Consider the following 27561-nt stretch of genomic DNA (forward strand, 5'->3'; position numbering starts at 1 on the left):
TGTGAGAACCAAAAGATCCACTTAGTTTAAATCCCTCCATCGAACTTTCGTTAACACTTGCTAGATGATACACGCTACAAAAATGTAGAAGATAGAGACAACCTATGAACAAACAGCTCTCAGTAGAATTAGGGAATCATAGCAGTCTGAAAATGGAAGGAGAATCTTCTGAGTCACAGAATCAGTTGAGATAGGCAACTTGGTGGGTAAAGAAACCATCTTCAACCTTCTGGTTATAATCCTGTTCTGTATATGTCAGGAAAGACCTTGAATTCTGATCTCACTATAGGTTAAGATAAATAGAAATCCCCGTCACTTTGAATTAAGATGAATAGTTGTAGTGGTCTGACTGCAAAACTCCGAGGGAAAGATCCCTGCAGGAAAATGGGGACTGACAAGAAACCCGTCAAGAAAATCTAGTGTCTAGAAAATCCACATGAGTTAGAGAGAAGAAACTTGTATATTTTAGAAATTCTGTGCTGGTTCAAACTTTTGCTGAGTCAAGTGTTTAAGAATATAAGCTTCAAAGCTGGGTGCTGGTGGCTCACTCCTGTAATCCCAGCTACTCAGGAGCCTGAGATCTGAGGATTGCGGTTCAAAGCCAGCTTCAATAAACCACTGAAAACTGGGAGTGGTACCGTGGCTCAAGTGGTACCCAGGCCCAGAGTTCAAGCCCCATGACCGACCAAAAAAAAAAAAAAGAATATAAGCTTCAAAGATAGACTGCTTGAGTTCAAATCCTACTAGTAGCCAGTTTGTGCTATGTGTCTTAGTTTCATCAACTGAGAAACAGAGATAACAGTAGGACTTATATTAAAGATTTCTTCAAAAGACTAGATGAGTCAATACATGGATTTAATTTTCAATAAATAAAGCTACTATTAATATCTTTGAGATGAAGGATTATAGGACTTTGTTAGAGGAGCAAAGCATGTTTATATTTATTGTGCCTTCCTGTTTGCAGGTATGAAGAAAGCCCTGAAGATCCAGTCAGTACCAGAAGTTTTTTTTTTAGGTAGTTAGATGACAGACAGAGGGAAAGCGGGGTCATGTCTCCAATCCGATGTACACCCCATGGTACAAGAAATAGCTCATGTGATCTCTAAGCAGAATATCAAGAAAGCATCAGTGATTTAAGGTAGAGAGAATCATAATGACATTCTGGCTTCTCTGAGGCTGTGATAGGCGGTGATCCAAGTGGAGAAAACAGGCCTTTATCTGGAGCACAGTAGCATGGGAGATTGTTTTCAGAAACAAGTTTTGCTCTAGACTGTCTTTAGAAACAATCTGCCTATTATGAGAACACTCACTGTAGAACCACTCTGCCCCTGCGCATCACCAGTGATGCTGTAGAGAAAGATATCTACAAATGAGAGGACAGAGGTTGGCAAAAGGGTTAAGATAAGCTTTTTTTTTGTCTTATCATGTGATGTTAAGGCTACCACAATTTGGTGAGAATTGGAGTTCTGTCAGATTGTGTACATATATTTCATAAAATAGTATCAAGCCACTAAGAGAACTAGGATTCCAAGGAAGGGAACATACGGCTCACATGTATTAAAGACATCGAAATGAGGAAGGAGAGACATGATATGAGGAAAAGTTGAAGGTAAGGCTATGGTTAAGGAGGAAATTAGCATTCATTTTTGTGATCTACTTATGTTAGTACTTCAACTTGCAGTATGCCCTGTTTTGTCTGCTGTATAAGCATGTAATCTTGAATTTTCTTTTGACCTCTTATTCTATATACGAGGATTAGAGTGGTAGTTCTATCAGTATTTTAAATTATTTTATGCGTAATCTATGTACCTGAAGTAAAGGGATGGGGTATGACTCAGTGGTAGAGTGGTAGAGTGTTTGCCTCAGCACCATACAAAAAATTGAGATCTGTATGTAACTGAAAAAGCCTATATCCATTTTCAAAATGTACTTTCTAAATGGTTGTAGTATGCAAAAAGAAAAAAAAATCACAAATAACCTGTGAAGGCTATGTAAATATGTATGTGTACACAAAAATAAAAAAAATGTGAGAAGCATTTGGCCTTTACTCCAAAGACAAAGAACAATGCCAAAAGAATTGGTAGTATTAGTAACATTTAATATTTAATGACTACTTAAAGCTGCGTTTATAAATTCCTATCAGTTAACATTACAGACATACAAAATAATGTTTACAATTATTCAAATTCACCTCACATTTTGCTACATCAATAGACCATAGTCTGAAAGAACTATAAAAACAGATATATAAAACCTCCCAAGGCAGCAGGCCTTCCTATAGTCTCTTTAAGAGACTACCTAGATTTGATGGCTATTTCTCCAACATTTCATTGTTATTCTTCCTGGATTTTCTTCTAGTGTCCTACACAATATGTACACAGAGTCATCTACTTTCTCATCTCTTCTTAAATCCCCACACCCCTATTCATGGACTTTCTTTCCTTTCTTCACAAGTTCTCACATAACTGTAAATAGTAAACCTATGTTCAATTTCCATTCCATCTCCAGTGGTGGATTTTCACCTGTCTGTAAATTTTCAGCTGAATGATAGATCTTTTCAGATAGATGCTCCTTTAGAACAATAAGTGGACAAGAAATTTCTCCTGGGTTCCCTATTTTGGTGGATGTCACCACAGTGACTCTGTGACATCAGTAGACCGAAACCCTAAATATTTATGTCTTTCTTCTCCTTCATTCCTAGTACTAAGTTAATAAAGAGGAGAGAATGAACTAGGAACTCTTGTATCTTGGTTCTTGTTTTATCCTCTCCCAACAATAGCTTCTAGGACCATTGAAAAAAATGTATTTAATTACTATAAACTTCAGTTCATCTAACAAATGAGATGAATGGAATGTACATTTTCCAAAGTTTTCCAAAATTCTGTTTGTTCCCAGTATCCAAATCTTATTAACCTTTTGTATAGATACTCTTTACAATTGTCTCTTTATTTCCTTGTTATCTACTGATCCCATTTTGGACTTCCTCATTGAATTTTCTTCTATTATCCTTTCTTTTGTGTTTGTTCTTTTGGCATTTCTGGAGAGCTAACTTACAGCCACACTCATGCTGAGCAGGTGCTCTACCACTATGCTACAGGCCCAACACTTAACTGCTTCACTCCTTCATCTTTCCAATTAATTGTCATCAGAGTAATTTTCTTCAAACATAATTATGGAAATTTTATTTTCTTGTTCACAAATCTGCAATGAATCATTATTTCCTAGAAATAAAGTCTAGCCCCATGGTCTAACTGAAAGCTATGGCTTCATCTTTTATGCACGCATCCACAATTCTGGATGGAACTTGAACTTCTTGCTCTTCCCATATGTGTCTTTCGTTTTCTCATCCATGCTCCTTGGCTCAATCTGTTTCTTCTGCTTGAATTCATTTGCTTTCCATTTCCTTATGTCCACCTCCTGTTCCTTCTTCAAACTTCATATGTTTGTTGTGGAAACCAATGAATCTAATGCATGAATGCACACAGTGGGATTGGTCTCAAACAAAGTACTACATAAATGTTAGTTTATAATTTTTGATTAGGCCATTGTACTAATTTGTGCTCCTTTTCCATGTGTTTATTTGAGTTTCAAACTTTTCATATTGTGGGAGTAATTTTTAAACTTTCAATTAAAATTGGGTTTAAATTTCCTTTCATATTTTACAATTGCAAGTCATGCTTTGAAAGTATACTCTGAGAGAAAGTATACTCTACATTAGAGAATTTATTTCTATTCTCCCTATGCTCCTGAGTGTTATCACTTTTTAAATGAGTCAGTTTGGAAGGTGAGAATTTTTTTTTTTTTTGGGTCTGGTCATGGGGCCTGAACTCTGGGCCTGGGTGCTGTCCCTCAGCTCTTCAGCTCAATGCTAGTGCTCTACCACTTGAGCCACAGCGCCACTTCCGGCTTTTTTCTTTTTGCTTATGTGGTGCTGAGGAATCAAACTCAGGGCCTCAGGCATGCAAGGCAAGCGCTCTACCACTGAGCCACCTTTCCAGCCCCCGAGAATTTTAATATATTCAAAACTCTCATGGCTCCTGTTCATTCAGTGATTTGGTATGGCTTGATTAGATGCACTGAGATTTTTGTACTATGATTATGATTACACTAAAATTATTTATATGGGTTACTATCCTTTATATTTTGATTCTTTTCTACTTGTCGCATTTATTTGATAGTGAATCTAACTTTATTTACAAATGCTTCCTATATTATAAAGAAAATCTAGGCTTCTTTGCATTATATCATGAATTCTACCTTAGCTGATATGAATACTGCTACTGCTGTTGTCTTTTTGTTTATATTTTGTGGATATTTCTTTGACTATCCTTTATTTATAACCTTTCCAAGTAATCCTGTTTTAAGTTTGCCTCTTGTAAACAGCATATTGTTGAATTCTGTTTCTTACTCTAATCTAAGTCTTTGCCTTTTAATTGGGAGTTCAACACATTTACATACATTGTCATAACTGATATGTTTGGTCTTACTTCTGTCATCTTGTTTTATAGATTCTATTTTCTGTGCTTCTTTGCCATTTTCTATGTTTTCTCTCTTGATATTTGGACCATATTTTGTTTGCTTTTGTCCTTTGAAGGAGTTTAAAAGAGAGAACTTCTGTTTTAAATCCTACCAATTATATCTTTATCTTATACACATTTAAACAAATATATCTCTAATTACATTTAATAGCAAAATAAAATATTTGGTCTTGACATGACATCTTTTTTTCTTTTCTTCCCTCTCCATGCCAGTTCTTACTTCCTGATTATACTATTGTGTTTTTAGTTTTCAATACATTTTTTATCCAAGTAGTTGTACAAAGGATTTACTATTCAACAAACTGATGAATGAATACAATTCATCTTGATTGATGTGACCGTTTCATCAGTCTTGCCCATCCCTCCCAACTCTACCCTTCCTCCATTTTCTTAATTTTGTAGGATACACATTGAATTTTATCAATGCATTATCCTCTTTCCTTCCTCTTTTCATTCATCTACTTACCTTCCCTTAACCCAATCCACTTCCTTTCAAGTACCTGTTTCCAAATATTCATTTTGTTGTACTGTCTTTCTAAGGAATTACACCAATGGAATTCTCTCCTGATTTCTTTTTCTTTTTTCTTTTTTGTCAGTCCTAGGGCCTGAACTCTAGGCCTGGGTGCTGTCCCTCAGCTCTTCAGCTCAAGGCTAGCTCTCTACCACTTGAGCCACAGCACCACTTCTGGCTTTTTCTGTTATGTGGTGCTGAGGGGCCTCATGCATGTGAGGCAAGCACTCTACCACGGAGCCACCTTCCCAGTCCTCTCTCCTGATTTAAGGTCAGACATTTATTATATTTTCAAGAAAAGCTTTGAGGCTATAACTGCAGTTATATATTCATGTATTATCTTAAATTTTTTGAAAAAAATCTTTTTAGTTTCCTTTTAGATGCAAACTAATTCTAATAATTAAAATAAAAACAAAACTCCATGTTTTGTGACAGTGAATGGGATTTGGTGAGGAAAATTGACTAAAATTCAATGAACTGATGTCTTCAAATCTTTTCATCATAGGAACTTGTCTTTGGGAATCTGCATTGATAGCTGCAACCTGGAGAGAGTTTGCTAGTCTTCATTAATTAAAGGCTCAGGAAATGATAACCAAATACAGCTCTTGTGGAGTCAATTTAGGAGAGTCTACTAAATGGGCTCCATTATTTCTGCTTATACTCTTTGTCATCAGACACACTGAATATATATTTTTAGAATAAACAATTGTGTGACAGAAATATATATTTCTTTCTTTCTTTTTCTTTTCTTTTCTTTTTTTTTCTTTTTCTTTCTTTTTTTTTTTTTTTTTTTTTTTTTTTTTTTTTTTGGTTGGTGATGGGGCATGAACTATGGGCCCTGTCCCTCAGCTTTTCAGATCAAGGCTAGCACTCTACCACTTGAGCCACAGCACCACTTCTGGTCTTCTGGTGGTTTATTGAAGATTAGAGTCTCATGGACTTTGCTGCCTGGGCTGGCTTTGAACTGCGATCCTCAGATCTCAGACTACTTAGTAGCTAAGAGCACAGGTGTGAGCCACTGGGGCCTGGCTAGAAATGTGTATTTCTATTTTGAGTTTGTCCAAAGGAAACTTTAGAGTTATATCTACATGCTAGTCTTATGTATAACCACCAGTTACATACAGAGTATTATGAAAGTACATATGTAAGTATACATTTTTTCCCTGATAGTAGTGTTCAAGATTGAACCCTCACTCTTGAGTCCTCACTCTTCCAAAGCAAGTGCTATATTGTTGAGTTACATCTTCAGCCCCAGAGTAATCCTTTCTTAATGGTGGAGACGTCTCATCTAGGGATGTGATATAAAGGCATATTGTAGAAGCCAATATGTTCCTTTGGGGCATGAAGAATTATTTTTAGAATAGAGGACAATTTTAGTGCTTTTCTCCTGAAAAATAATTCCTTACTTGTATTGGGTATATTGATGACTGCCTAATAGTTGTAAAGTAACTTATTTTCTGTACTAAAATAAGGAAGGTGGTAGAAATTGAGATGCCAAAAAAACGAATAAAAGATCATACAATGTATTCTTTTGGTTGAATCTTCCAGGTAAAGAGTAAATCTCATTATAAACTGTAAGGTATATTAAATAGGTAGGTTTCATTAGGTAGAACACCATGAGCTATTAGGGCAGGAAAACAGTTTATTTACCTAACTGCTGTGCCCGCCATGCATAGTGGAAAAGCATGGCCGAAAGAGGGGAGACCGAACCCCTACCACGATTTATCTAGTCTAGGGACAGGAAGCGGTGTGCCAGGTGGGGGAAAGGTGTGGCCACATTGGATCTAGATGTAACCTCACGGCCTGAGACCCGCCTATGGTCAGATAAAAGGCCAGGGGCTGCCCAGGATATAACCTAGCAGGAGGGGGAGGTGACTGCTTCCTGGTGTGCTAGGTAACAAATACTGAGTGGAAACTTAGCCAAGAGGTAGGCAGGTGTCTGCACAGGGGCCCCATGGCCTACCACAGACATTAAACATTATTATTAATATTGAGGAGAATTCACAGGAAAATCCTAAGTACAGTATTACAGACCTGTAAAAGAAGAGAGTATTTGGTCAAACTTACTCTATTTGGGAAAAGTCCTAGAAGAATGGACTAAATTGCATAATGCTTAGAGTTACTTGTAGAATCAACAAAGAGCTGAGGTTTAGTCAGCCCTTGTGTAGTCCTTTTCTTTTTCTGAAACCTATTGCAATTCAAGCCATTCACAAAATTCTGTCTTGCTGAGCAATTACAAAATGTTATTGAAATTATCTACTAACAAACCTTTTGTTCCTGAAGAAGAAATTGAAAAGCAGCATTGTATCTCTTTAGATCTGGCTCCATCTCGGATACATTTATAGCATTAATTGCTTATTATTTATGGAAATAAATCAGTGACTGAATTATAATGTGTATTACATATAAAATAAATAGAGTTCTAGATATGTTGATCTGCCCATTCCTACCAGTAGATACTAGGGTAACTGTTAAAGGAATGCCCTTGCAGTTTTATCCCATATTTCATATTAAATAATTCATACTTCAATACAATCGTGGCCAAGCAATTAGTTTAACTGGCAGATATGGTTAAACTGATGATTATCCCTCATTTTATGCTTTTATGGAGTCAGATTGTCCTGGGGCTACCTTAAGAAAACAGATCTAGCCGGGATGCCAGTGGTTCTCACCTGTAATCCTAGCTACTCAGGAGGCTGAGATCTGAAGATGGTGGTTCAAAGCCAGCCAGGGAAGGAAAATCCATGAAACTCCTATCTCCAATAAACCATTCAGAAAATCTGAAAGTGGCACTGTGGCTCAAGTGGTAGAGCACTCGCCTTGAGCTGAAGAGCTGAGGGACAGTGCCCAGGGCCAGAGTTCAAGCCCCACAAAATGACAAGAAAAGAAAGAAAAGAAAAGAAAATAGATCATAAAGGCACATTCCAAGAAGTAGATAACAGGATATCCGGAAGCAGTAAGATAAGTACACTCTGGCACTTCTTCCTATCTTTTGACAGGATTACTTCAGAAAGTCAAACACTCAGCCTAAACAATCACACAAACAAGTTTTTCTGCTGGCATCATTTATTCTCTAGATATTCACTCATAGTTCCTACAGTACTACAGAGTTTCCATATTGATCATTTTTCCTTTGTTTTGTTAAAAGCTTTAGAAGTTTATGACAGTTTTATTTCTTTTGAAAGATATAGCTTTTGATATAGCTGTTTGTCCTAGACATATACTAGTTATTGCAAATAAGGGAAACCATGGGGCTTATGTTTCTTTGGGTCTGAATTACTTCACTTAATATAATTTTTTCTAAGTCTTTCCATTTTCTAGCAAATGGGGTAGTGCCATTCTTTCTGATGGAGGCATAGGATTTTTATATATATCTATAGATATAGGTATAGATATATCACATTTTTTTTGATCCATTCATCTACTGAGGGGCATCTGGGTTGGTTCCATATCTTAGCTATGGTAAATAATGCTGCAGTAAACATAGTTGGGCTGGTAACTTTAGTATGTCCTTGTTTGTGATTGTTTGGGTAAATGCCCAAAAGTGGGATTGCTGAGTCATAGGGGAGCTTTATGTGGAGTCTTTTGAGGAACCTCCATACTGGTTTCCAGAGTGGTTGAACAAGTTTACATCCTCACCAACAATGCAGTAGAGCTCCCTTTTGACCACATCCCCTCCAGGATCTGTTATTAGAGTTCTTGTTTCTAGCCATTCTAACTGGGGTGAGGTGGAATCTAAATGTTGTTTTGATTTGTGTTTCTTTTATGGCTAGGGAGGTTGAACATTTCTTCATGTGTCTATTGGCCACTCTTATTTGCTTTTCAGAGAAGTCTCTCTTTAAGTCTTTAGCCCACTTATTAATCAGGCAGTTGATGCTAAATGAAATGAGCCCCACCTTAGTAACACAAGAGGTTATATTTTTCTTGATGTTGTTTTTAATGTACTTATAATGTACTATGTGATTTTTGTGTTTCTTTTGTATGTTCTGCCCCCATGTTATAACCCATATTTTCAGTATACTTGATTCTGGTGCCCTGCATCTTGTATATTCATTTTTCTAATTTAGGAAGGGGAAGGGAAATAACAAAATGCTGGAATAAGTATACAAGTTGACCCATTGTAACAATGAGATGTACAAGACACCATGTTGAAAAGGAACTTTACAACTTGGGGATGGAAGGGATTGTCAGAGAAAAACAAAGGAGGGGGTAACAAAGCTTGATAGGCAATGTACTCATTACCTTATTCATGTGACTGTAATCCTTCTCTATGGTATCTTTACAATAAAAAATATTAAGTAAAAATAAAAAAAGAAAACTTCAGGTTAAAAGAAAAAAAAACAAAAAGAAATGAAGGACAACTTGAAAAATGATAGCAAATGTAGTTCAGCTGACATTTAGAGATACAAGGGTGTGTTTATTTGTTGTTTATTTGTATCACTGACTCTAAGATATGACATATATATTTGAGACTTATATACTCTAGAACAGGAGAAGGAAACCTCTTGAATTCTAGCTAAACGTGCCATTTTAATCTTTTGATATCATTATTCAATTTTTTATCTCATTTAGAATATAACAATGATTTTATTTAACATTTACAAGAATCCAATCATTGATAATTCTCTTAAGAAAGCTGCCAAGTCTAACATAAATCATTATTCTTTATTTTTCCCCAAATATTAACTTTATAAAGTTAACTTGGATAGTTCTGCTATTCTTAAGGAAATACCATAAGTAAAGCACTTTCCTTAATTCATTGTGCACAAACTAAAATACAAAAACAAACTAGAAAGGACTGAAGACCTGTGGTTTTATAAAAAGATGACATGAAGTTTATAATTCCATGTTTTTTTTACAATAAGTGCTTAGGCACTTAGATTACTCCATAACATGATTGGTAAAGGAAGTGATGATACGTTATATAGTTTGATTTAATAATTCTACTGTTATACAAATATTAAGACATCATATTCTACCTCATAAACATATATAAGTATGATTTTTCAATAAAGTATTAGTAATAAATATGCATATATAAATATTCTAATATGTGTAATTTATTATATATACTCTCTTGTATATAATTTCATACTACAGAAACATCCATATTATATTTATACATATTCTATATTATGCACATATGTGTACCCATGAATATCAATATATGCTACATATATAAACACTACATATATACACACACATATATAGTGTATATAAATATATGTATAGGTCTTTTTCTATATGTATAATAAAAATATAAAAGCTGTACAAAATGTGGCAGAATAGGCTGGGAAGGTGGCTCAGTGGTAGAATACTTACTTGCCTTGCATGCATGAGGCCCTGGGTTCGATTCCTCAACACCACATAAGCAGAAAAAACTGGAAGTGGCACTGTGGCTCAAGTGGTAGAGCACTAACCTTCAGCTTAAGAGCTGAGGGAAGGCGCCCAGGCCCAGAGTTCAGGCCCCACAACTGACAAAAAAAAAAAAATGTGGCAGAAGTAATCTAACTTCTACATGAAACTTCAATTATATCATAGTTGGCCTGTGTCTTTTTGATGTATTAACTTAGATGCCATCATTTCAGCTAGCAATGTCTATTTCAGATCCTTTCATACTGGGAAGATATTAGAATGAAACATTTCTCATTACCATGTAAACCTATCTAAATTACCTGAAGCTGAGCAAATAAAAAAGCATACAATGTATGAAAATAATAATAAAAGACATTGATCTTATAGCTTTTACCTCTCCAAATAGCTCTAAAGTGGGGAGCTATTTCCTTTAAATTTACAGAGTGATACACGACACATTAAACAATTAAAGAATTCTGTACTCTGTTAAGGCTTGTGGAATTGTGATAAGATGATTTTTGCTAAGGTATCTGGTTGAATATGTGTCTAAATATGGAAAAGAGTAAATAAAAACCGAGCAAAATTCCACCTGGTCACTTTTAAGCAACCAAGAGAAGAGAAATGTTATGCAAGTAAAATAAAACATTTTGATTTAAGTACAAAATATATGTTAAATGAAAGAAATGTAAAATTAATACTGCCTTTCTGACACTTGGACTATCTAGTTGTTGTACTCAAAAGCAATTTTCTCTTCCAATGGAGAGAATCATAAAGAGACTTCAAACCTTCTGTTTAACTTCATTTTAGGACACCAATGCCAGGATAAAGAGCTGGGAAAAGGTTGATGAGTTATTTAAAGATTATGTGTATCATATGATTGCTGTCTCATCAATAATACAATAAGCTGACATTAAATGGCAAAATGAAACTGTTAGACATGCATTGTGCCTAAGCACCAAAACCAGGCATAGTGTTTCCAATTATGCATAATTTATAAAAAGGAAATTCAGGCAACTAGATAAAAGATGTTTTTCCAAAATCATCTATTTTTTACGTATATATGAAGTAATGAAAAATATTTCTCAATAATACTTGTTCAAAAGGGCTTTTGTACCCTTGCAGTCTCAATTCCTAGTAACAGCTACAAATACCTAAGGGCAAAGACCTACTAAAGGCGTGCTGGGTTGTTGTAGACCAAGCTAAATGGGAGCAGCCACACCCTAAAGACAAACTTCTAGAGAAGGCAGATTGAATTGAGGCAACTTTTCCTATAAAGCATGTAATTAAGGATCAAGGGGCTGAAATTAGGCTTCTAAATAGCTAAGTGTCTTATTCACTTAGGGTGTTGTATATTTTCAATTTAAGAAACAAGTTGCTAGGCCAGATTCTGATGGTAGGCACAGTACTTCCAGGACAGGTACTATTAAGTACCTGTATATCTTGGATTCTGTTCCAAGTGAAGAAAATTACATTCTCTAGAGATGTCAACACTTCCTTTCCCTATGTAATAAATGCACTCTCTTAAAGATTCAAACTACCCTTGAGAAAGACAAAGCACAACTCATTTAACTGTGTCTGAGTTCCTTTCTTGAGCCATGATTTGTCATGATTAGTTTCTAAAAATCACTGTGTCAAATTTTAGAAATGCTTTCATCGGGGACATGAGGACTGTTTTGAACCAGGTAGCAAAGAACTAGGAGAATCTGTCAGACTTTCCCCTGCCATCTACTACTTCTATAGCAAGTCTGTTAATAATAATTTAAATGCTTTAGTTGTCAGTCATTGCTCTTTCTTTGTAAATGTTACCCATTTCATAAATAAATCAAACCCTGCAGACCTTAGGTTTTCAAAAACTTGAATGCTTTTGTTAAAATTGTATGAAGCAAATTCACAAACACATGATTTATATTATCTCAGTGCACCATTGGAAATGATAGAATATACTATTTAAATTAACTTCTCTCCCAACAAATGAAATCAATTCACTTCTTAGGTTACTTTTCAGCTGCCTTTTGTCTTGTTGCCGAATCTTTTCTATTTCTCTCACTCATTCATCTATTGTGCCCTTTCCTTGATCTGATAGCATTAAACATATAATTAAGTCATAAAGGAGGGAACTGATGAGTCTAGCAGATGGTAATTGCTTCCTACATTTGAATGAAATGATATGCATTGCTACAATTTACAGCTCTCGCCTCATATTTTATTCAGGAACCTTTTATCTCTTTTCCTGCAGAATTATTCCGCAATAAATTTAGACATCTTATCAATAGCTTGGTGATAGTGGCAGAAACAGAGAAAAACTGAACTTTGGGCATCTTAATGTTTAAAATAATTTTCTTGCAATAATTGAATTATCTACCAGTGAGCATTCATCTAGAGAGCCTAATATTATCTTCCCTTTCTTTGGGTCAAGTCTGTGATTAAAGGAAAAGAAAAGGCCTTTACGTTGACAAATTATTGACTGAAAAAGTTTGAAACTAAACAGGAAGATTTTGGTTCTGCCTTTTTTACTTTTCTTAATCTTTCATTTTTCCCTTTCCCTTTTCTTTCATTCTTTCTCTTCTTTTTTTTTCTTTTAAGATGAAGGGGTATTGGCTTCTTTCCTGGCAAGTATACAAGAGTGAAGTGAAGCTGTCAGATATTACCCAGAGACTCTCTAGGTAATTAACATCTAGCCTTTAATTACCTAGGGTAATTTGCTACACTATGGGGTCAGTAAAACTCTTCATGACTTGGTTGTATTATTTGAGACTGTGTTGAAGGATGTAATTTTGAATGGTTCCAGGTCTATATGAGACAAACAGATCCTCTCAATAGTTCATGGAATATTTGCCATTATAAACGAATGATCTGTTTCCATTTGAAAATTGTTAGATTTTGGAAGTTTAAGCATATATAAATAAACACAAAGGATATATGTACATACTATGAATATTGTATCTATAAGATTGACATTAGTCTATCACTTGGTGCATTGTTAGGATTGTGGATCTATAGTCATTGTGCCAACTGCATTGAGAAACAGTAATTTATCATATGGTTAGCTGGCAATACAACTATTACAGTATGAAAAGAAAGGTCTGATCATCAATTAGTGTTTCAGTTATAGCTAATAAGGGCAGGTCTCTGGAAGAACTCGGAAGTTCTTTTTTTAATCACCTCTACTCCCTCTTTAACTCATCTTCCTTTTGTTATCTTATGCTCCACTAGCAATATAATAATTCTGAATAGTATGTAGAAAATAATCCAGCCTCCCTTCTGAATAATACATGTAAGAGAAAATGAACATATTTAATATATTAGGTGCAGTATTATTTAATAAATTTATCAATTTATTCAAGAAATACCAGCCAGATGCCAGTGGATCACGTCTTTAATCCTAGCTACTCAGAAGGCTGAGGTCTGAGGATAGTGGTTCAAAGCCAGCCTGGGCAGAAAAGACCATGAAACTCTTATCTCCAATAAACCACCAGAAAATCAGAAGTGGCACTGTGGCTCAAGTGGTAGAGCACTCACCTTGAGCTGAAGAGCTAAAGAATAGTGCCCAGGCCCAAAGTTCAAGCCCCATGACTGACAACAACAAACAAACAAACAAACAAAAAGAAAACCCACTGTGTGCTCAACACTGAAATATGCTTTAGAGATAGGAAGTAGTTTCTGCTCTTCAGGTCATTAGACTGAAGTGTATAGGCATTAAAGGGCTGGGTGTGACATCCAATGGAACTACAGAAGAAAGGTATCTAAGTTTCTGGATGTAAATATACCTGGTCTTCCAGAATTTGTCACCTGGAGCCAAACTTTTTCAAGGAGTAGTATTTACTAGGCAGATGCCCTTTTTATCAGGGCATAACACATCTAGAAAGAAGGATGGTTTTGTATGATAGAAAAAAAGAGTGAGGAAGAGAAGAAATGAATAATGTTTGAGGCTTCATAATGGTATTTCTTGTATCATTTCCTACCAGACTGAAGGCATCTGTAAACAGTAGTTTGGGAGCAGTGAGTGAGGATATTTTCTGAAAAGAATGTTTTCAGGTAAGTATTCTAGAAACGGTTTCACATCCAATTACCTGCAATATCAAAATATCCTTCATATTTTTGACACCCATATTAAAATTCATAGTGTATCAAAATGTTGTTTAATATACATAAGATACTGTGATTTATAAAGGGCTTTGTAAAGTCTATATAGCTATCAATCATGTTTGGTAGTGCTGAGACATAGAAAGTTAAGATATCTTGATGCAATTTCATAATTGTTTTTTTAAATTTTTTTTTTATTGTGAAAGTACCATACAGAGGGGTATGGGCAAGGTAATGAGTACATTTCTTATCAAGCATTGTTACCTCCTCCTTTGTTTTCCCTTCCCACCCCTTCCCATCCCCCCAACCTCCTTGCCAAAATTGTAAAGTTTGTTTTTCGACATAACGACTTGTACATCTCATTGTTCATAATTGTTTTTTCCCTGTTATTCCCCAGCAGCCTAAAGGCATCTGTACGTTCTACAAAATTCCACTATGGCCGGCACTTAGTGAGCCCATTACAAACATTTAGCTAATGTATGATAAAATATTCTATCTTACTGGTATTTGAAAACATTAGCCATTTTAAGCAAAGACAACTTGGTTATTCCTTAACAGTATAACAGTATAATAGAGGGTATATAGAGTATATAGAGGGTATATAGAGTATCATAGAACATTTAAAAAAATCAATTTCTTCTACTAGTGACCTGCCATAATATTACTGATTTCACTTTATATGAATCCTTTAATGTTTATAAGCTTAGGATTTCATTTACAAGGACATACTTCAGTGTTCCCTAGAAATTAAAAAAAAATTGTTATTGGAGAAAATATTTGTGAAATTACATCAAAGTATCAACCCTTTTTCTTTAAGTTTATTATTATCTGAAAAAGATAACTAAGGAAACAATGGTAGAATAAAAACTGAAAGTATTAAAGACCCCATAGCTGAAGACATTTAAAAGTATTATATTGGTAGGGGATAAAATTAATAATATATTATTCATATAATCTCTAAAAATTGCTAGGTAAATTTAATGTACTTAAAAAACACAGCCAAATTTATTCTGAATCTTTAAAGATTTTAATTTCTCAGATCCAACTAAAATCTTTATCAGAAAGATTACAAAGCAAGTGCATTGTGAATTCTTTATTATAACACAAGTCTAAGAATAAAAGAATTACATAACTATTTAGGTACAAGTGAAATTATTGTAATTTGTGAGATAAGTATCAGAAAGATCTAAGAATGAACTCTCTTCTTTTAAAAAGTGCATTTGATTTTCTGAAACAATTTAAACTATAGCATTGCAAATGAAAGGAAAAAGTAAATCCTGTTTGGACCTCCTGTCTTGGCTTTTAGTTCATTGCAGAAGTCTGGAACCTGAAGGAGAATTCTGGGCAAGAGATGGAGATTTGGGTGTTAGTGTGTGGAATGTAGTGTGTAGCTGGTTGGAACCAGGGATGTGGGTAAAATTGTTTACAGAGCATTTGTAAAATGAAAAGAAAACCAAATTTAGAACTCCGAGAAAAAGTAACATTTAAAGGGAAGAAGGGAGAGGGAGACAAGCCTTAGAAGATGGTGCAAAGGATGGATGCAGAGATGGGTGGAGACTCAGAACTTGGTAGGTCCTAGAACCAAGAGGTGGAGAGAGAGCATGGGGCAAGCAATGCCAACAGGAAATGTCGCTCTTGAATAGTATCTACCAGCATGTGATGATGAGTAAGTCATCAGTGACCTTTAAAGCAAGGGTTTATCTGAGAAACTTTAGCAACCAGCATTTTATTCACTGCCCTAGAGATTTTTATGAGCATCATGTGTTATAATAAATATTTAATATTAGAGTAGAAAACAATTTCCAATCACATAATAAATTTGACACATCTCTAAAATGACTGTATATCAAACCACCATGTGGACTATCTTATTAAATATTTTCTTCTTTGGCTAATTTCCCCTAATTATTTATCAGATAGTATTTCCCTACCTCAAACAATTTTAGTAATTCTTAAATTATTGACTACTAGCAGTCAGTCACTAACAGTTTCACATGTCTAATTCATATTAAAGGGCAGTCAGACACCTGCTCCTGTAGTTCTTGCTTTTACCTAGTCTGTAGAGATTCTGTGCATGATCACCCACGTGAGCATTATTGAATGTAAATATTGCAGGCCTGTAGGTTTGACCAACTCAACTATATTAATCATCAAAAAGATATTGTGCTTTTTTAAAGATATATACATTCTTTCCTTCTTATTTTTTCCCTTTATTTTTGGATTTTCTCAACTGAAATTACATATTCAGCATTTCCTTTCCTTTTACTAGTTATTTGTTGGTAATACTACATTTCTGACTCTTATAATTTGTGTTTTTACCATGTTGCTTCTTTTTTCACACTTTTTCATTCTTTCTTTGTTCTCTTGTTTATTCTCCACTAATTTACTAGCACCTGCCAAGTGCAAATATTATACAAAAGGGAAGTTTAGATTTTGAAATTTGTTGATTGTAAGCACAACCAAGTCAGAATCATTTTTAAAGCTTATTTATGCTTTCCTCTAATTTTAATGCTTATTCTTTTAAAAGTAGACTTGTCTTTACTCACATAAAAAACTCATTTTTAAAAAAAATTTTGCCTCTGATTTCTTTCACTGCAATACTATCTCCAACTGTTTTTGTAGTAAATGTATAATATTTGAACTACATCTTAGGCTATTGAGCCATTTGAAGATTTCTTTAGAAAGGCACTATTCCATTTATAACATTATTTTTAAGGGAAAATGTGTGCTGAGTTCCTAACAACTGATTAGCAAATTAAATTTTAGAATACAACCTGCTTGTTAGCAAGGAACTGCATGTAATTAAAAAGGTAAATCTGTTGGGAAAAAATCAAATAGGTGAGCCAAAATGTAGAAGCTTGTGTTGTGATAAGAAGCCAGTGTGTACTTGTATATGGCATTACGATTTCACAGTGACGTTCATACATATGTGCTCATCTGAGTGTCACAGCAACCTTGAAAAGAAAAGGAGGGCAGCCATTCATATTACCTAAAATTTCCAGAAAAAGAAAACAAAAGTTCCAGAAAAGGAAAGTCACTGAAAAGTGTTAAGGAACTTTCTGGATTCCAGGCATTGCAAGGTTGTGGGGACAAGGTCTTCCAATTCAATGTCCTCCCTAAAAAAGCTACATTTTGTATTGAAGATTGTTTAAGATTCTATTTGAGCTGGGTGCTGGTGGCTCAGTCTGTAATCATAGATACTCAGGAAGCTGAGATCTGAGAATCACAGTTCAAAGTCAGCAGGGGCAGGAAAGTCCGAGGGACTCTTATCTCCAATAAACAACTCAGAAAACTGGAAGTGATGCTGTGGCTCAAGTGGTAGAGCTAAGCTAGTTTTGAGCTGAAGAGCTGAGGGACAGTGCTCAGTCCAGAGTTCAAGCCACAACCAACCTCCGGCCCCCACAAAAAAAGATTCTATTTGAAAATTAAAGGGTTTTCTTGCTACTAATGAAAATGTTTGAAAGGTGCAACACTAATACACAATGAAAAGTCTGATTTTCCAGAATGAAAGGTAGAAACCAGTCTAAGGTATTACTTTCTAGAATTCATGACTTGGAAGAAAAACCTCTTTGCACTGCATAATTATGGTTCTGAAATGGAAATGTCAACAAGTACACAGCTCCTACAATAAGGTTTTTCTAGACCTAGCACCATCTTCATTTCACAGATGAAGAAAACAAAGCTTTACAAAGCTATGTAACTTGCTCATGGTAAGTTATTTTGTGAAAGAAACACATGATTTGTGCTTAGGTCTGGCTAGCTCCACACTCTGTATGCTTAAGTACTACTTGCTGGACTGCTTATTGCTCCTTGGGGATTGATTCATTGTTACACTTTGATAAAAAATTATGAGCAGGTACTTTCCAACCTGCCTCATTGGGCAGAGGCTGGTGTACTGAGAAGCTGCAGGGTAGCAGGAAGGGGCGTGTCCTCACTGAAAATATCCAAGTATTGCTGGATGAGGGTAGAATGTCGCTGCTCAGTTATTTATAGAGGCCTTAGGAATAGCTTTAAAAATCTGACAGTTATAAACATTTTGCAGGTATTCTACATAAGTTTGAATACACAACTTGTATGCTTTTGATATTGTAGTTGACTTTAGACTAATAAATGTGTATTAGTATATATTAACTTGTAATATATACATATATAATGTATATAGATGTTGGAGTATATGTCAATGAATTTTTGACAATTCACAGAAATAAGAACTAGCTCCAATCACAAAACACACTATAAAAACAGCCAACTTTGATTTCATTAAAAAAATTATTGTAAAGGTGATGAATGGTGGGGGGTTTACAGTTACATGAGTAAGGTGTGAGTTCATTTCTTTTTGAACACTGTTACTCTTTCCCTCATTTTCTCCTGCTTAATACTCCGCATGCCCCTCCCATCCCAAGTCGTAAAGTTCATTTCCAACATAGTTTCTAGTGAGTGTCATTGTTACATTAGTTCATCCTTTGTCCTGAACAGCCAATTTTTAGAAGACAGGAAATAGTTTTATAGTATTTAGCTTTTTAATGATCTAGAGCCTCAGCATCTTTTATGCCACAATACTCAATCATCTTTAATTTAGTATCATCATGTCTATTTAGAATGGAGAGAGACCTACCACCAGCTATGACAAGAGAAGATTTGTGGTGAATGGGTTCCAAATCAGTCCATGTAGAATGAATAGGATTTGATTTAATTAAATAAATAGATGTTTGGGGCAGAGCATAATCAAACCACAAGTTCCAAGGAAAGTATTTGCAAGACAAGTTTATAAAACACAGAGAAAACTACTGCTTATCATGAGTAGGTGTTTCATATGAAATAAGAGTAAAGTTAAATTTGGATCAGATTTAAGATTACTTTATATATTGAGTTACTGCAGCTAATAACAACAACTAAAATCAGTTGAGTAATATGTCCTAGCAACAATTTAAAATAAGTTATTTATAGAGTAATTTAATTTAGAGAATTTAAGTATTATTATAAATGTATAAGCTAAATGTAATTATTATCTCCATTTTACAGATCAGACAAACAAATCTAAGTTAGTTAATTGGCAAGTAACAAAGTCAGGATTTTAACAATGTGGTGCTCTTGGAGGATTTGGAAGAAGACTGTGACAATGTAAAATAATGCTACTGAACTCTGCATCGAATAGAAATTATCATCATACATTGGGTGAGGAAGAAGCAGAGAATTACCTGACAGGCAGGCAACTTTATAAGCCCAGGAATGAGTCACTGCCAGAATAAGGGAGGCATCTATGTTTGAATGGGAGAATGATATGGAAAGAAGACTAAGAGCCCAAAGCTTCAATGGAGAGTATTGTAGAAAAATTAAAAATTGTAAAAAATTATTGTAGAGAAGCTTTGAAAGCATGAGTACCACTAATTATGTGGTATTAAATCTGAAAATGATGAAGAAGGTTAACAACATAATAAAGAATGCTTTACTACTTGTGCACATTCCTGATTTGTTGCTTTAAGATGGATGATGCTCTTTAGAAACCAAATTTGATTACTACTATGATAAATACTTCAATTGTAAATAATTTGCTCAAAATGCAATTGTCTTTCTTATAATGTGTTTTAGTTATATTTCAGAATATTTTAGAATCTATAAAAGCAAAAGAAAGAATCTTTGGGGCTGGGAAGGTGGCTCAGTGGTAGAGCGCTTGTCTTGCATGCCTGAGGCCCTGGGTTTGATTCCTTAGCACCACATAAGCAAAAAGAAAAAAGCTGGAAGTGGCGCTGTGGCTCAAGTGGTAGAGCTCTAGCCTTGAGCTGAAGAACTGAGGGGCAGCACTAGGCTCAGAGTTCAGGCTCACGACCGGACCCCCCCCCCAAAAAAGAAAAAAGAATCTTTTTTGCCTACGATACTCCTTTGCAGAATTCTGATTTTGATTCAAGGGTTATTCTCATAGTCTACACATGCACACGATAGCAGTTGTCAGGTTGTGTTGCAATAGTTAATAACTTTGCTTCATACTTGCTAAACTCTGAGCTCATGGACAAAGGTTGTGCTTCACATATTTTTTCAGGTTTTAATAAAGTTTTATTTAATAATATAGTGTACTTGTATTATTGTTACTTATAATCACATAGAAAATAAAATTGAAAATCACCTGGTTCAATGTCTTATCCTATATAAGCAATTTTATGTTCAATTTCTGTATCAAGTGTCATATATGAACACATCTGTAAATGGGGCTGATTCTTATATTATGGAGCAACTACTTTCATCTTTCCATTTATTAAAAGACTTTCTACTTTACCATATTTATGTAACATGATGAACTATTTTTCAGTACAAATATGCAATACTCCTTGTAGAATCAAAAACTTTAAAGTTAGAGGTGCTCTGCCACAGTGCTAAAATATCACAGTGCTAAAATATCACTAATTTTAATGCCTAAAAATTTAATACCTAATATTTTTTTATTTTTTTATTGTGAAAATACTGTACAGAGGGGTTACAATACATGGACAAGATAATGAGTACATTTCTTATCAAGCATTGTAGCCTCCACCTTTGTTTCCCCTATACCTAATATTTTAATACTTTAAAATTGAATACCTAAAAATGGTAATAGGGAAGTGAGCAAATCTGACCATGAGATTTTTAAGTCTTTGAAGCTGATTTGTGGGAGGTGTTTGGAAGAATTTGGAGATGCAAGTCGAGAAGTGCTAGGATGCAACAATGCAGTTTAATCAGTAATTCTTATAGGACCTCTGTAAACAACAATGCTGATAGAAATATGGATAGTAAAGACTGGACTTTTCATGTTTCATGGAGAACAAAAACTCTATTGGAAATGGGATTAGAGGCCATTGTGGAAAAGGGCTTGTTTACTTATTGACTATGCCTTGAGGTTTTTGATCCATAGTTGGATATAGAATCTATAGATGTCGAGATCCAACTGTATACAGAAATGTTTAGAACAATAGACAGAAAAACTGTATTGAAGTTCCTCAAAGAAATAAAATGATGTATATTAAATGAGAATTCTTTAAGCTTTGTGCATTGTATTATGTAGGATAATGGCTTTTGCTGTTAAGAAAGAAATCTGAAAAACTATCAGTGACACTAAAATCTTTCTAGGCACAAGATGTTCTTGTGTAATCACAGATTTCTATATGCCCTCTCTAGGGTAGAGAATTGCTTCATCTTGTAACTTTACCCTCTTCCAGGGCTTCCTGTTCACCTTCATTTAGTTTATGGGAAACAAAAGAAGGTGAATGAGGCACTCACTTCTTTTCCCTTACCCCTAAAATGACAATCCTTTGGTGACAGTGGTGAGAAGTTGACTTCCAGCTGTGCTGTTGAACGTGAGTGTGGGGACTCTGGTCTAGCTGTATACAGAGGAGAAGCCATAACTGCCTTTGATGAAGAACTAGGCAGTGGCAATTCTGGTCCCTATCACAGAATACATTCATCCCTCTCCAAAGCACCCACTCCAAACTCCATCAAAAAAAATGAGCCACGTGAAAATCTAGATTCTCTGAGATGAGATTCTGCTCTTTCTTCTGATCCAGTTGTGACTTTTCTGTACCTACTTATTACTGAAATACAAAAAATCCTCAGCTGTCTAACTGGTGAACTCTTAGAAGAATCTAAGAAAGGGATAGATTGATATCAACTGATTACAAAAGAAAAGAAAAGATAAAGTAAAATAATATCCTAGGAAAAAGCATGGTAGTTTCTAATACAAAAGACTTTTAGTGACTTACTGCTGTTTGCTACAGTGTTTTGTAGTTTCTGACTCACTTTAAAGAGAAAAAGATGCCACCACCCACATTTTGTCTGGAATTAATATGTATTTTTCCCAATTGTCAGTGTGTGGGAGGCTCTTTGTTTATATAATTACAGCTTTTGAAAATCACTTAAATAGATATGAGCAAAGAAGTAAAGCTGCTTGTGGAATATTCGATAACACTGAATCTGTCAGGTCTATGAGATTTTTCTTAGAAAAGCAGAGTTGCTTTGCCTTGGATGGAAATTGTACTTGGGGGAGCTACAGATTTGGCTTTCCACACTGCTGACACCCTCAAGAATGGTCCTGATGAATCATCTGTGCTACACACTCTCCCAAACCAGCAGCATCCACTTCTGTCAGGGAGAGTTGAAGAAAAATAGTAAGCCCCTTGCTTTTCTCAGATGCTAAGGCTCACTACATTCAAAGAGACTACCTTCAATGGCAGTAGAAGGCTTACCCGACTGAATATCAAGTGTGTCTCCTTCTGCTCCTTGTGGCTACGTTTGCATAAAATTAAGAATGAAGGACTAGACATGAGCGTGAGCAAGAAATGGAAGACAAGGGGAAAGTTGGCTTCGTGTTTGTAAGTGGAAGTGTTCTTTTAAATTTTTCTCATGTTAGTAAACAGGTAAAATGTAGCTGGTAAGGAGAATATTCCATAATATTTTTCTCTGCAAACTCTCACACATCATACTTAAAAATTATTGTAATTTAAATTGTACTATTTTGAAACAGCTTCACTTAGGTGAAATTGACATGTACCGCTTGGTAAGATCTGACACGTATCTTGTTATGTAAAGCCATCATCAATATCAAGAAATAAACATATGCACCACTTACTTAGGAGGGGTCCAAAATTTTTCTTGTGATCCTTAATCTCTCTCTCTCCCTCTTGTTCCTGCCCTCTGCCTCACCTCTCCACCAATCACCACACTGTCTTCTGGCAAATAAATTCTTCCTTTTTATCTCCACACAATGGATCAAATTTTGTAAAATTTTATAAAAATGGAATCACAGAGTATTTTCTTTTTAAAAATTAGTCTATTCACCATAATTATTTTAAAATTTGTTCATCTTGTGTGTAGATTTTTAGTGTATATTTCTCCAATAAGTAATTATGTTGGGCATCTTTCCATGTGCTTGTTTTTTGGTTTTTGTTTTGCTTTGTTTTGATACAGGGTCATACTATGTAGCTCAGGCTGGCTTAAAAACTCATTATCAAGTTTCAGCCTCACAAGTGCTGGGATTATAGGCATGGGTCACTATGACCATTATTTTATATGTGCATGTGTTTGTGTGTGTGTGTGTGTGTGTGTGTGTGTGTGTGTGTGTGTGTGTATCAACCATGTTTCTGTTCAAATACTTTTGACATTTTCATATTTATTACTTCATTTTCTCAATATGTATGTTTCTTTTTATTTTAAAATATATTTTTCTACTTTAAAAATTATCATCCATTAAGTTGAGTTTTGTTTTTTTTTTTTAATTGTATTTTATTTTATTTGAGAACATACTGTACAGAGGGGCTACAGTTACATGGGCAGGATAATGCATACATTTCTTACCAAGCATTGCAGCCTACTCCTTTGTTTACCCTTCACTTCCCTCCCCCGCCTCCCGCCTCCCCCCACCCAATTTTACCCCCCTCCCCCCACCCAATTATACCCCCCTCCCCTCCACACCGAAATTGTAAAGCTGGTTTTGACATGACATTTTGTACTTCTCATTGTTGCAACAGGTCCACCTGAATCCTTAAACGACTTGTTTGTCCCCATCTCCTCCACATGTTATACTGACTTAAGTTGAGTTTTGAAGTATAGCTCTACAGTGCTAGTATAGCTATAATGTTGTTGTAGTTACCACCACCAAAGGCAAAACAACTCCATCAGCCTTCCAACCCTCTTTAACCTCTTTGTAGTCAGATCCTATGCCAGCCCAGCTTGTTCCATTCTTTATCACTGTAGTTTTGTATCTTGACAAAACTCATCTAGACTGAATGCTAATTTTATACTACAAAACAGTTTCAGACTGAATTGTGCAGCAGTGTCTTTGTATAATTGTTTTGATTTTCTACAATGGCTAATGATATTTTTATATTTTTTTTATCTCAAGATGACCTGTTGTCTATATATCTTCTCTAGAAAAGTGTCATTCAATTCTATTGTTCATTTATATATTTGTCTGATTTCCTATCATTGACTTTTAATAATACAAGTCTCGCTTGAGCATGATAGTTCATGATTGTAACCCTAGCAACTGAGGAGACTGAGATCTGAGGATTGTGGTTTAAAGCCAGTTGGGCAGGAAAGTCCATGAGACTCTTATCTCTAATTAATCAGCAAAAAAACTGGAAATGGAACTATAGCTCAAGTAGTAAAATGCTAAACTTGAGCAAAAATGCTTAGAAACAACAGCAAGGTCCTGATTCAAGACCCAGGATAGCAGCACACATACACACACGTACACACATGTGAGCATGCACACATTCATTCATACATACACAGGTCTTTCATACAGTCTAATTTGTAAATATTTCTCTATTTTTTTTAATTCTCTTAAGGATGTCACCATTTTTTCTCTTATAGATTGTGCTTTTGATATTAAGTCTAAGAATTCTTTTCAATCTCAGGTCAGAAATGTGTTTCTTTTTTTCTTTTTTGTCAGTCCTAGGGCTTGAACTCAAGGCCTGGGTGCTGTCCCTGAACTTCTTTTGCTTAAGGCTAGCACTCTACTACTTGAGCAACAGCTCCACTTTTGGCTTTTTCTGTTTATGTGGCACTGAGGAATCAAACCCAGAGCTTCATGCATTGAGGCAAGCACTCTACCACTAATTCATATTGCCAGCCAAAAAATGTGTTTCTATGATAATTTCTAATTTTGTTTTTTGGTATGTCGTGGGGCTTGAACTCTGGACCTGGGTGCTGTCCCTCAGCTCTTCAGCTCAAGGCCAGCACTCTACGGCTTAAGCTACAGCGTCACTCCCGGTTTTCTAGTGGCTTATTGGAGATAAGAGTCTCACAGATTTTCTTTGCCTGGGGCTGACTTTGAATGTTGATCCTCAGATCTCAGCCTCCTGAGTAGCTAGGATTACAGGCAAGAGCCACTAGCTCTTCTAATTTTTTTAAAATTGCACTTTTCAGTTAACTCCATGTCTCACCATGAGTTAATTTTTATATAAAATATGACACTTAGGTCAAGATGTATTTTTGCCATTGGGCATTCCATTGTTCCCACAGTATTTGCCACAAAGACCTGTTTTTTTCACCACTGAATTGCTTTAGTATCCTTGTCAAATTAGGTTATTATATCCACTTGTATCTGCTTCTTTATTGTACACTTTTTTCATTGAGTTATATGTTTACCTTTCCTCCTGTCATGACTATTATAGCCTTACAATGAAAATTAAAATTAGATACTCTGATTCATCTCAGTTTATTCATTAAAATTTTCATCTATTTTTATTTGCTTTTCTGCATATATTTTAGAAAAAAAATCTTATCTATGTCTACAACAAATCTTTCTGGGACTTCTTTTTTTTAATTTTTAATTTAATTTAATTTTATTTGTGAACATACTGTACACAGGAGTTACAATTACATGGGCAGGATAATGCGTACATTTCTTACCAAGCATTGCAGCCTCCTCCTTTGTTTACCCTTCACATCCCTTCCCAGCCTCCCCCCTCCCCCCATCCCAATCCTATTCCTTCCCCCCCCCCCCCCCCCACCGCACCGACGTTGTAAAACTCGTTTTGGACATGACAACTTGTGCTTCTCATTGTTGCAACAGGTCCACCTGTATCCTTATAGAACTGGTTTTTCCCCATCTCCTCCACTAGTTATACTCACATCAAATATAGTGAAAGCAGGGGTTATACTGTGGGGGAGGGACATACAAAGCAACAAAGAGATAATCTTATAAATGCATTAGAAACACATGCATGAAAGAAAAAAAACATTAAAATACACATCTAAGGGTTCATTTTCCTGACATCACATTATCTGACCTTTTCCGCTTGACTCATACATATACTAGATATTACAAATAAGGGAAACCATGGGACCTATGTTTCTTTGGGCCTGGCTCTTTCTGGGACTTCTATAGGAGTAATGCTACACTTGAATATCAATTTATGGATATTTGATAATTTTACTGTATTGAATGTTCCAACCTATCATCATGATATAGCTTTTTGAAATTTGAATCACATATATCCTGTGATAGTAGTTGTGAGTAGATAGTAGTTGTGAGTAAGGAGAGGTCTGATTGTTCCTTTCAGTACTGTTATATATTGTGCCTGCCTAATTGCTCTCTCTATCATGTATAGTAAGATGCTGAGTAGGAGTACTAGAAATGGATATTATCTTATTCCTATTGTCTGGATGATGGCTCTTGACTTTTCACCATGCAATATGATGTACACTGTAGTGTGTAAGAAATGCCCATTGCAACTTTGAGGAAATTCTATTTCTCATTTGCTGAAAGTTTTCATTAACAGCAGTTGCCAAATTTTAAAATGATTTTCTATGTTCATTCTGTATGTTCATTCTGTTGGTTATATCATTTTTATCCTGTAACTACTCATTGCGAACATGGTGAATTGCATTGGTTACTTTTCTGTTCCAAATATAATTTATTGAAATATGATTAATGGATGAACATCTGTGTACATTTTACATGCTCAGGGATAGGTGCACACCCATGAAGCTATCACTGTCAACAAGGTCATACACATATCCATCATCTCTAAAGGTTACCTCTCATATTCTTGATTACTATTACTGTTTCTGTGTGTATGTGTGGTAACAATGGTAAGTATATGTTCTCCTTTCTTAAAAATTAGACTAGAATACAGTATTGTTAACTATAAGCACCAGGCTATATAGAGCATTTACAATCTCTTTATTTTGCATAATTGAAACCTGTATTCCTTTCCATCACCCGTATCCCTAACCATCACCTTTCCATTACATACCAGATCTTCTAGAAACCAGCTTTCTGTTTTAAGCTAACATGAGTTTGAGAGTTTAGGTTCTACTTGCAAGTAATAGCATTTGGTTTTTGCTTTTTTTGTGTAACTTATTTCATTTAGCATAATTTCCTTGAGCCTTTTATGTGTTATCACAAATAGCAGACGTTTCTTCTTTTTTTAAAGACTGAATAATAGTCCATTCTAGATCTATACCTAGTTTTCTTTATATCCTTGCTATCTGTTGATAGACACTTAGTATGTTTCTCTTTGTCAGTGTGAAATATTCAGATTCTTTACTATTTTTTATTTCCTTCTTCAGGTCTATTAATACTTTATATACTTAGGTATT

At 35.1% G+C, this 27561-nt stretch overlaps 1 long non-coding RNA gene across 1 annotated transcript; it reads left to right on the plus strand.

The window, feature by feature from the left end:
* The first annotated feature begins 1401 nt into the window (after positions 1 to 1401).
* Positions 1402 to 19903, plus strand: LOC138837094 (uncharacterized). Its single transcript, XR_011375193.1, has 3 exons — positions 1402 to 1609; positions 14370 to 14439; positions 19510 to 19903. It is a non-coding gene; the product is annotated as an uncharacterized lncRNA (long non-coding RNA).
* Positions 19904 to 27561: the final 7658 nt, after the last annotated feature.

The sequence above is a fragment of the Dipodomys merriami genome, unplaced genomic scaffold (assembly GCF_024711535.1).
Source record: "Dipodomys merriami isolate MVZ:Mamm:240054 unplaced genomic scaffold, mDipMer1.0.p SCAF_1, whole genome shotgun sequence".
NCBI classification, from domain to species: domain Eukaryota; kingdom Metazoa; phylum Chordata; class Mammalia; order Rodentia; family Heteromyidae; genus Dipodomys; species Dipodomys merriami.